This window comes from Nicotiana sylvestris, chromosome 8 (assembly GCF_000393655.2).
Source record: "Nicotiana sylvestris chromosome 8, ASM39365v2, whole genome shotgun sequence".
Lineage (NCBI taxonomy): Eukaryota > Viridiplantae > Streptophyta > Magnoliopsida > Solanales > Solanaceae > Nicotiana > Nicotiana sylvestris.
Window position 1 is genome coordinate 146,543,048 of NC_091064.1, and position 11,675 is coordinate 146,554,722.

Below are 11,675 nucleotides of genomic sequence, written 5' to 3' on the forward strand. Positions count from 1 at the left end.
TGCCCGTGAGTCTTATATTATCATTATCATGACTCTGTTTTGTATTGTTCATGCCTTTGTGATGATTTCTATTGTTGAGCAAAGCTTGTGGAAGTAGTATTGGTAATTGAATATTGAGGAGTGTTGTCTCAAGTTGTAAAACGAATTGTGGAAGTAAAATTGGTAATGGAACCTTATAGAGCATTGGCTCAAGTTGTGTAGTGAGTTGTGAAGTAAATATAAAAAAGTGAAGAGGATTATTATATTGTCTCCCTTGCCGGGATGTTGTTGCCTTTAATGTTATCTCCCTTGCCGGGATGTTAATGTTCTTAATGTTGTTCCCTTGCCGGGATATGATTGTTGTACTATTGTCCCTTGCCGAGATTTTATTATGATTTCATTTATTTTCTTGCCCTTATTTCTTGTGATTGTTGATTGGGTGAGGACGAGTGTTAAAGCACGAAGGGTGATGTCGTGCATTGTTTTGGTGAGAGAGTATTAAAGCACAAAGGGTGATGCCGTGTATGATTTTGTGAGAAAGTGTGTAAAAGCACGAAGGGTGATGCTTTGCCGCACGATGTACAATTCCATGCCGATTATATTGATTTTATGGTGAGGACGAGAGTAAAAGCACGAATGGTGATGCCATGCCGATTATATTGATTCTTATGGTGAGGACGAGAGTAAAAACACGAAGGGTGATGTCGTGCACTTGTTTGATTTTTGATTCTTGTTGATAATTGAGTTATGGTGTTCCTTGTAATTACCTGTTGTCCTTCTATTATCATTTGATGTTCCCCGCAACATGTTTTTCCCTCCCATTCTTAAATGTACGCTCCTGCTTTTATTTTTTCGCTGTATATGAATTAATTGCACAGATTTATTTGGTAGTATGGTCCTAGCCTCGTCACTACTTTGCCGAGGTTAGGCTAGGCACTTACCAATACATGGGGTCGGCTGTGCTGATACTACACTCTGCACTATGTGCAGATCCCAGCGCAGTAGTTGTTGGACCTTAGCTTTGGGATGGTTTCCTTCAGTCCATACGGAGATCCAAGGTAGTCATGCAGGCGTCCGCAGGCCCTAGCGTCTCTCTCTATCATTTCATCCTGTTTCATTTTCGTATTTCAGAAACAATGTTGTATTAATTTTTCAGACCTTGTTTGTAGTATTTCTAGATCGTCTGTGAAGTTGTGACACCAATTCTGGGCAGTCCTTGTTTAAGAAATTGTATTGGAAATATTTAAATGGTTTTATTTGTTTTCTTCCGCTTGTTTAAATTTTGCTGTTTATAAATTGTTGGTTTATAATTATTAAAGGATTAAAAATGGGAAAAAGGTAAATTGTTCAACGGTTGGCTTGCCTAGCTTTCACCAATAGGTGCCATCACGACTCCCGATGATGAAAAAGTCGGGTCATGACATAAGTGCAACCCTCTCGAAATACTCTTTTGCCTGCAATGAGTGCTACCAATTTACAACTAATAAATCCTATACAACCTTTTAGATAGAGGCTATAACATGAATCTAACTAATAAAGATTAAACATAAAACTTAGTAAGAATAACATGTGATATAATATGAGTGACAAATGACATGAAAATGAACAAACCATCAAACTATGGACTTTGTAGCGTGAAAAGCTAGAAAATCCATGTATACAGAAAAAGAGATACAAGTTTACTGTATTATGTATATCGCACATCGGGAACCCAAAATCAAAAGTAGAAAAGATCTTTCTGCATCCAGAAAATAATGCAATAAAAGAATATAAACCATATATACCTTAGTGTAGTTATTGTTTTCAATCCATATATAGCCCTTGACATAAAGATAACCAAACAATTGCAAGCAGAATAAAGTTGTTGCAAGAGTAAGTCACTCTATTTGCTTAGTAAAGTTCCTTACTCCGTCACGATATCATATTTACTGATCGGATTTAGGCCGTCTCTGGATGTTGGTAACAATGTCGGCATATTTTCAAATATTTGCCTTAGAGAAGGATATCCAATTTGGACCTACGATAGTCTGAAAATCTTCTCAGTTAACCTTGAAGACACATATTGTATGTGGAATAAATTTATTCCGGGAGATGATGGCCTAATGATGAGTCTGGAAGATGGCATTATAAACTATTTATCTGCAACAATGTAACTCAAAAGTCATAAATGCAATAACGTATATACTATCTTCAAATATTTGCCTTAGAGAAGGATATCCAATTTGCACCTACGATAGTCTGAAAATCTTCTCACTTAAACCTTGAAAACACATATTGTAGGTGGAATAAATTTATTCCAGGAGATGATGGCCTAATGATGAGTCTGGAATATGGCATTATAAACTATTTATCTGCAAAAATGTAACTCAAAAGTCATAAATGCAATAACGTATATATTATCTTCAAATATTTGTCTTAGCGAAGGATATCCAATTTGCACCTACGATAGTCTGAAAATCTTGAAAGTTAACCTTGAAGACGCATATTGTAGGTGGAATAAATTTATTCTGGGAGATGATAGCCTAATGATGAATCTGGATGATGGTATTATAAAGTATCTATCTGCAACAATGTAACTCAAAAGTCGTAAATGCAATAACGTATATACTAACTTCAAATGTTTGTCTTAGAGAAGGATATTCAATTTGTACCTATGATAGTCTGAAAATCTTCTCACTTAAACCTTGAAGACACATATTGTAGGTGGAATAAATTTATTTCGGGAGATGATGGCCTAATGATAAGTTTGGAAGATGGCATTATAAACTATTTATCTGCAACAATGTAATTCAAAAGTCATAAATGCAATAATGTATATACTATCTTTACGTACACAAATATATTTGAAGTCAAACTTTGAATTAATTATCAGGTAAAACTCCTTCAAAATATTTTGGCTCTTAGTTGTGCTTTTTATTTTTCAAATATTCAATCCGTAACATAAAATCTATGGAGATTTCAAGTTCTTTAATTGTACCAGTTACAGTGATAAATGTAATGTTAATTGGGGAAAACTAAAAAAAAATGTTAAATGTAGCATAAAAATTTACCTTGATAATTATTCATAGAAATTTGATGTGCAAGATATATTAGGAATCCTGTAAGATATAAGATAAGTTGTAATATGAACATATAATCACATGAAAAACTATACTAATCAATTTACGTTTAACTTGATCTCTATAAGAATCGACCATTATATAAACTACCATTTATGCTTTATTTAAATGTTAAATACCCAATAAAGGTAGAAACACATCATAATGCAACAAACAAAATGTTAGAAGGAAAGATGAAAAATGCAGAATTGCTTGCATGTGATCTGCAATATAATTGTTTCTCGGTGATTACACAGTTTGCAGCACTTTTAAGTTTTATTCATTGAATAAGGTCATCATTTTCTGAATGCAAGCATAGACTACCTCATAAAGAAATAGTACCATGGTAATATTTTTATCCGTTGCATTACAACTTGCATGAATAAAGATAATTTAGTATACCAATAAAACTAATCTGTAACTTAGAATGTAACCCCCGGCAAAACGCAATGCAGTAATTGTATAGTATGAAGTCATCATCACAGAGTTCTCAGTTATTCATACAAATTTGATGCGCATGATATATAATTTTTTAATCCATTGTGGGAATATAATAAAAGATAAGTTGTAATATGAACGTCTAAGCACATGGAAAACTACACTAATCAGTTTATATTTTAACTTGAACCTTATAAGAACCGAGCATCATATAAATTACCTTTATGCTTTATTTAATGTCAAATACCCAATAAAAGTAGAAACACGTCATAATTCAGCAAACAAAAAGTGAGGGGAAAAGACGGAAATTGGGAAGAGGAAACAATGTGTGGTTCAAGTTCTGATGAAGAGTAAGAGGGGTGTCTTTTGAAGGAAAAAACTGAGCACTTAGATATGGCCAAAAAGGTAAGATGTGAGAAAATTGAAAATAAATATCCTGATATTGACACTATTATTGGGGTAATTTCTTGTTTGATCCTTAGTCAGTTGTTGTGATAAATACATATGTTGCTCTTCAAGCAGAACACAAAAGAGTAGAGCAGGACATACATAATTATATGAATATAGCAAGAATCTACATATAAGAGTAAGAGGGGTGTCTTTTGAAGGAAAAAACTGAGCACTTAGATATGGCCAAAAAGGTAAGATGTGAGAAAATTGAAAATAGATATCCTGCTATTGACACTATTATTGGGGTAATTTCTTTTTTGATCCTTAGACTTTGGTTGTTGTGATAAATACATATGTTGCTCTTCAAGCAGAACACAAAAGAGTAGAGCAGGACATACATAATTATATGAATATAGCAAGAATCTACATATAATAAAATGAAAATTAAGAAGGCATTACAATTTTGCTGGAAAAAGTATTTTCCTGATCATTACAATATTGCAGCTATGTTTAATGCATATGTTGCGACAAGCAAAGCATAAAAGTGTAGAGAAGGAGGAAGTTGAACTACTATCCAATACCAATATTTGATGGTACGAATAAAAGCTAAGACAGTCTAAAACTTCATATCACTAAACTACATATAAATAACATTAGTCTGAAAATCTTCAAAGTTAACCTTGAAGACATATATTGTAGGTGAAATAAATTTATTCCGGGAGATGATGGCCTAATGATGAGTCTGGATGATGGTATTATAAAGTATCTATCTGCAACAATATAACTCAAAAGTCATAAATTCAATAACGTATATACTATCTTCAAATATTTGCCTTAGAGAAGGATATCCAATTTGCACTTACGATAGTCTGAAAATCTTCTCAGTTAAACCTTGATGTGATGATCCGAAAGTTGTCATCACTTGTTTTAGAAATAAATTTTGTATTATGAGGCCTTAAAACCTCTTTTTTACCTCACCTCGATTTGCGTGCGTGATCCGGACGTATATCCGGAAAGCTTTTATATGAAAATATGAGAAATAGAAATTTCTAGAGTTAAAATTTGATTATGGTTGACTTTGGTCAATATTTTGAGCAAACAGCCCCAGACCCATGTTCCGAAATCTCGGGAGGTTCGTAATAAAATATGAGACTTGGGCGTATGCCCGGAAATGAATTCCGAGATCCCAAGCCTTAGAAATCAATTTTTCAAAGAAATTATTTTGCTGAATTATTTATGAAATAAAGAAAAGAATTAATGTTTGAAACCATTGGTGTCGGGCTCGTATTTTGGTTTCGGAGCCTAGTACAAACTTTTTAAAGTATTTAAATATAACTGTGAAATTTGATGAAAAATGGAGTTTATTTGACGTGATTTGGACCTCCGGTTGAAGAATTATGAGCTTTAAGTGTTCTTGATGAAAATGATGAATTTTGAGGTTTAATTCATAGTTTTACATGTTATTTTCATGGTTTAATTGTGCTAGAAAGCTCGTATGATGTTTTGGGTTAGTGTACATGTTTGGTTTGGAGCCCCGAGTGCTCGGGTGAGTTTTGGATAGGCCTCGGAGTGAAATTTAAACTTAGGAAGTTGCAGGTTTTTAGTCGGTATGTTGCAGGTCTGTAGGCTTTGCATTTGCAAATCCTGGCTCGTAAATATGAGATCGCAAATGCGAATAACCTATTGCAAATGCGAGAGAAGGCCTGGGCAGGGCTGATCGCAAATACGATCATTTCTTCGCAAATGCGAAGAGGCCCAGAAATTCCCCTTAGTCGCAAATGCGAGTTCGCAATTGCGAACAGTGGTCGCAAATGCGAGTGTAACAGGTCCTGAAGGGTTCGCAATTGCGAACCCTGGTCGCAATTGCGAACCCTGGTCGCAATTGCGACATCTGCGACATGCAAATTCATGACTTAGCCAAAAATCTTTCATATTTCAAGCTCTTTCAAAACATAAACTCTTTTGGGCGATTTTTCAAAGACAAGTACTCTTCCAAATCGATTGTAAGTAGTTTCTAACTTGTTTTTATTAATCTTTAGCATCTTTTCTCACGATTTCATCTTAAAATCAAAGGTTTTCATGGGGGAATTGGGTGTTTTGGTCAGAACCTAGGTTTTTCAAATTTTGGAGATTTGGACCTCGATATGAGGTTCGATTTCAAAACAAATTATATATTTGAGTTCGTGAGAGAATGGGTAATCGGGTTTTGGTTTGAACCTCGGGTTTTGACCATGTGGGTTCGGGGGCGATTTTTGACTTTTTGGGAAAAACTTTAGAAAACCTATTTTCATGCATTGGAATTGGTTCATTTAGCATTTATTGATATAGTTAAGTAACTTATGGCTAGATACGAGTGAATTGGTGGTGGAATCAAGAGGTAAAGCGATAGTTGAGACTTGAATTGTGTTCGTGGCATCGAGGTAAGGGTTTGGTCTAACCTTAGCTTGAGGGATTAGGAGTTGTGTCCTATTTGCTATGTGTTATTTGTTGAGTACGATGTATGGTGATGAGTATATATATGGTAGTGTCAAGCATGCCCGTGAGTCTTATATAATGATTATTATGACTCTATTTAAATTGTTTATGCCTTTTGTGATGATTTCTATTGTTGAGCAAAGCTTGTGGAAGTAGTATTGGTAAGTGAATATTGAGGAGTGTTGGCTCAAGTTGTAAAACGAATTGTGGAAGTAAAATTTGTAATTGAACCTTATAGAGCATTGGCTCAAGTTGTGTAGTGAGTTGTAAAGTAAATGTGATAAAGAGAAAAGGATTATTATATTATCTCCCTTGCCGGGATGTTGTTGCTTTTAATGCTATCTGCCTTGCCGGGATGTTGATGTTCTTGATATTGTTCCCTTGTCGGGATATGATTGTTGTACTATTGTTCTCTTGCCGGGATTTTATTATGATTTCATTTATTTCCTTGTCCTTATTTCTTGTGATTGTTGATTTAGTGTGGAAGAGTGTTAAAGCACGAAGGGTGATGCCGTGCATTGTTTTGGTAAGAGAGTGTTAAAGCACGAATGGTGATGCCATATATGATTTTGTAATGAATAGTCTAAGAGCACGAAGGGTGATGCCGTGCCGCACAATGTGCAATTCTGTGCCGATTATATTGATTTTATGGTGAGGACGAGAGTAAAAGCACGAAGGGTGATGCCGTGCTGATTATATTGATTCTTATGGTGAGGACGAGAGTAAAAGCACGAAGGGTGATGTCGTGCACTTGTTTGATTTTTGATTCTTGTTGATAATTGAGTTATGGTGTTCCTTGTAATTACCTGATGTCCTTCTATTATTATTTGATATTTCGCGCAACATGTTTTCCCCTCCCATTCTTAACTGTACGCTCCTGCTTTTATTTTTTTACTGTATATGAATTAACTGCACAGATTTATTTGGTAGTCTGGTCCTAGCCTCATCACTACTTCGCCGAGGTTATGGTAGGCACTTAAAAGCACATGGGGTCGGTTGTGCTGATACTACACTCTGCACTGTGTGCAGATCCCGGTGCAGCAACTTTTGGACCTTAGCTTGGGATTGCTGCCTTCAGTCCATTCAAAGATCCAAGTCATCCTGTTTTATTTACTTATTTCAAAAACAGTGTTGTATTTATTTTTTCAGACCTTATTTTTTGTATTCCTAGACCGTTTGTGAAGTTATGGCACTAGTTCTGGGTAGTATTTGTTTAAGAAATTGTAATGGAAATATTTAAATGATTTTATTTGTTTCTTTCGCTAGTTTAAATTTCGCTGTTATAAACTGTTGGTTCCTAATTGATTAAGGATTAAAAAATGGAAAAAAATAAATTGTTCAAACGGTAGGCTTGCCTAGCTTCCACTAGTCGGCGCCATTATGACTCCCGAGGGTGAAAAATCCGGGTCGTGTCACTTGAAGACATATATTGTAGGTGGAATAAATTTATTCCGGGAGATGATGGCCTAATGATGAGTTTGGAAGATGGCATTATAAACTATTTATCTGCAACATTGTAATTAAAAAGTCATAAATGTAATAGCGTATATACTATCTTTTCGTAAGCAAATATATTTGAAGTCAATCTTTGAATTAATTATCGAGTAAAACTCCTTCAAAATATTTTGGCTCTTAGTTGTGCTTTTTATTTTTCAAATATTCAATCTGTAACATAAAATCTATGGAGATTCCAAGTTCTTTAATTGTACCAGTTACAGTGATAAATGCAATGTTAATTGGGGAAAACTAAAAAAAAAGTTAAAAGTAGCATAAAAATTTACCTTGACAATTATTCACAGAAATTTGATGTGCAAGATATATTAGGAATCCTGTAAGATATCAGATAAGTTGTAATATGAACATATAATCACATGAAAAATTATATTAATCAGTTTATATTTAGCTTGATCTCTATAAGAACCGATCATCATATAAACTACCATTTATGCTTTATTTAAATGTCAAACACCCAATAAAGATAGAAACACATCATAATGCAGCAAACAAAATGTTAGAAGGAAAGATGAAAATGCAGAATTGCTTGTAAGTGATCTGCAATATAATTGTTTCTCGGTGATTACACAGTTTGTAGCACTTTTAAGTTTTATCCATTGAATAAGGTCATTATTTTCTGAATGCAAGCATAGACTACCTCGTAAAGAAATAGTACCATGATAATATTTTTATCCGTTGCATTACAACTTGCATGAATAAAGATAATTTAGTATACCAATAAAACTAATCTGTAACTTAGAGTGTAACCCACAACAAAACTCATTGTAGTAATTGTATAGTATGAAGTCATCATCACAGAGTTCTCAGTTATTCGTAGAAATTTGATGCGCATGATGTATAATTTTTTAATCCATTGTGGGAATATGATAAAAGATAAGTTGTAATATGAACGTCTAAGCACATGGAAAACTACACTAATCAGTTTATATTTTAACTTGAACCCTATAAGAACCGAGCAAAATATAAATTATATTTGTGCTTTATTTAATGTCAAACACCAAATAAAAGTAGAAACACATCATAATTCAGCAAACAAAAAATGAGGGGAAAAGACAAGAATTGGAAAGAGGACACAACGTGTGGTTCAACTTCTGATGAAGAGTAAGAGGGGTGTCTTTTGAAGGAAGAGACTGAGCACTTAGATATGGCCAAAAAGGCAAGATGTGAGAAAATTAAAAATAAATATCCTGATATTGACACTATTATTGGGGTAATTTCTTTTTTTGATTCTTAGACTTCGATTGTTGTGATAAATACATATGTCGCTCTTCAAGCAAAACACAAAAGAGTAGAGCAGGACATAAATAATTATATGAATATAGCAAAAATTTACATATAATCAAATGAAAATTAAGAAGGCATTACAATTTTGCTGGAAAAAGTAGTTTTCTGATCATTACAATATTATAGCTATGTTTAATGCATATGTTGCTACAAGCAAAGCATAAAAGTGTAGAGAAGGAGAAAGTTGAACTACTATCCAATACCAATATTTGAGTGTACGATTAAAATCTAAGACATGCTAAAACTTCATATTACTAAACTACATATAAATAACATTTAAACTTATTATTGTTGAATGTGTGAGTCTTAGAGGAAAAGAACTAAAGTAACAGGGAATTGAACTACTATGCAATACTAAAATCTAATGGTACAATACAAATCTAGTACAATCTAAATTGCATAACACTAAACTATATATAAATAACATTTAAGGATAACATATAAAGTGTGTTAGAATCTTAACATAACGTTTACATCCTTAGTAATGATTTGGAAGAAACATTAGACTAGAATATTCACACCATTAGTTACGAATTGTGGAAAAGCATAATATTGAAGAGAAGCTTTGGACTGTACCTCAATCTCTTTACGACATTTTTGGCAGCCCAATCCTTGGTTGTCCACACCTATACAATAAGATTAGGACGTAAATAATTTTAGAAGATGCAAATATGTAAGAAAAGGGCATAAATTATACAGATTAACTTTGAAAGTATTACAAACCGTTGGCGAGAAATAGTTTTTTCCCCATAGACATCGTTGGCGTGAAGGTAGCATTTGGTGACAAAAAATGTGGCGAGGGAAAAATGTGTAGAGGTTAGTAGATAAAGGGGATTTTTCCTTTCCCGTAAAAACATAAATAGAACAAAGAAGGTACAGAGGGTTGAGTAACGAATCTTTGTGGGAAGAGAAGAATCGTTGTGGCATGTGGGAAGAAACCGATTGTGAATGCGAAGCGGTGTGGCGTGAGGAGCCTTTTGTTGTGGGTGGTGAATTTTTAGGTTTTAAAGTGGTGAAGTTACTGGTTTTAAAAGTGAAAAAACGTAGAGGCAGAAAACACATTTTCGTGCCAAATGCGAGTGCCACGTAACCGGTCAAAGGCCCTCTATTATATAGATACATAGACAGATATGCATAAATACTTTTAAAATATTGTATATGCATTTACAAACATGCACATGTGTTTTACAATTTTCTACAATTTTTCATGGCCCTAAATCCATTTACTTTTGCATTTTTAGTTACATAAATGTTCAAAACTATCCGTTATATTATTTTATGATGATCTAATCATCTAAATTCATCATTTATGATCATATGAGTGTTCAAATATTTTAATTATATTTTTTATAATTATATTTGCATGTTTAATACTATAATTGCATATTTTGCAAATATAGCCCCTACATAGGCATAACTACATTATCTATACAAAAATTAACTTTTTATATTTTTATAATATTGAATAATTATTTTAAATTACCTTCATGCTTGAAAATCATTTTTATCATTTTATTAGCTAATTTTAAAATTATTTTAATTAGTAAAATGGGTATTTAAATAATATCCCCTAATTTACACCCAAAATTGGACCCCCCCCCCCAATCTAATTTAGTAAACCAAAGCCCAATTTAAAATAACCCTAACCCAATTAAACCTACCCGACCCAGTAACCCTGTTTAATTGTGGTCGTTGATCTTTTAGATCAACGGTCCACAATTAAACTTATCATATTAATCCCAAACGACCCCCTAAACCCGTTCATTCTTTCATTTACGCCGCCCTCGTTCCCTAACCTCTCAAACTCTCTCTCAACTCACCCCTAACCCTAATCGTCGTCATCGACGGAGGCCTCTTTTCCAATATATTTCTGTGCATTCTCCAACCGACACCGGCCTCCTATACTCTCTGGCTGCTCGGTTTCATGAGTCATTGAGAAGATCTCATAGAAATCCAACCTGTTCCGGTTTGAAAGTTGTTTACTTGCCTGTCTTAGGCCACTTTCATTTGTGAGTATGGATTTCCTCTTGTTTCTAGTACGAATCTATGGGTTTTCGACCGATTCTCTTCGTCTCTACTATCTTCTGAAAACCCTAGTTTCACTATTGTTCGAATCTTCTCAGATCTTTATAGATCTAAGGTGATTTGAGTATTATTGGGTATTTTCCTTTAAAATCTCTTGGTTTAATTAATTGTTTCAACTTCTTTTACTCTCTCTGAAATTAGGGTTCCTGCCAGACTTTTTTCAAAGATTTTTCTAAACCTTTCAGTGTTAAACTAATGGTTTCTTTACATGTTTGATTAATTTTCGTGTATATGTTTAAACCCTAGATGTTTCTGTTTGTGACACTGATTTCTTCATTTTTTCGTTATTGTGTTTATTTCTGTGAACCCGTTGTATTGACTGACTTTATTCATTAGTCTTGAACGAATTTCCTATTAAAACCAGTATTCTTTGGGATTTCTTTTTACTTAATTGATTTCTATTAAGGATTT

At 33.7% G+C, this 11,675-nt stretch overlaps 1 long non-coding RNA gene across 5 annotated transcripts; it reads right to left on the reverse strand.

Annotated features, from left to right (window-relative positions):
• Positions 1-1,587: 1,587 nt before the first annotated feature.
• On the reverse strand, positions 1,588-10,172 carry LOC104225216 (uncharacterized). Of its 5 annotated transcripts, none has more exons than XR_011401860.1 (6): positions 9,903-10,172; positions 9,756-9,805; positions 8,162-8,209; positions 3,030-3,077; positions 2,631-2,753; positions 1,588-2,541 (listed from the first exon to the last, which is right to left on the reverse strand). It is a non-coding gene; the product is annotated as an uncharacterized lncRNA (long non-coding RNA). The 5 variants fall into 5 exon arrangements; XR_011401862.1 differs by having other exon boundaries at positions 1,588-2,330; positions 2,424-2,753; XR_011401861.1 differs by having other exon boundaries at positions 1,588-2,330; positions 2,420-2,753.
• Between the last annotated feature and the right edge of the window lie 1,503 nt (positions 10,173-11,675).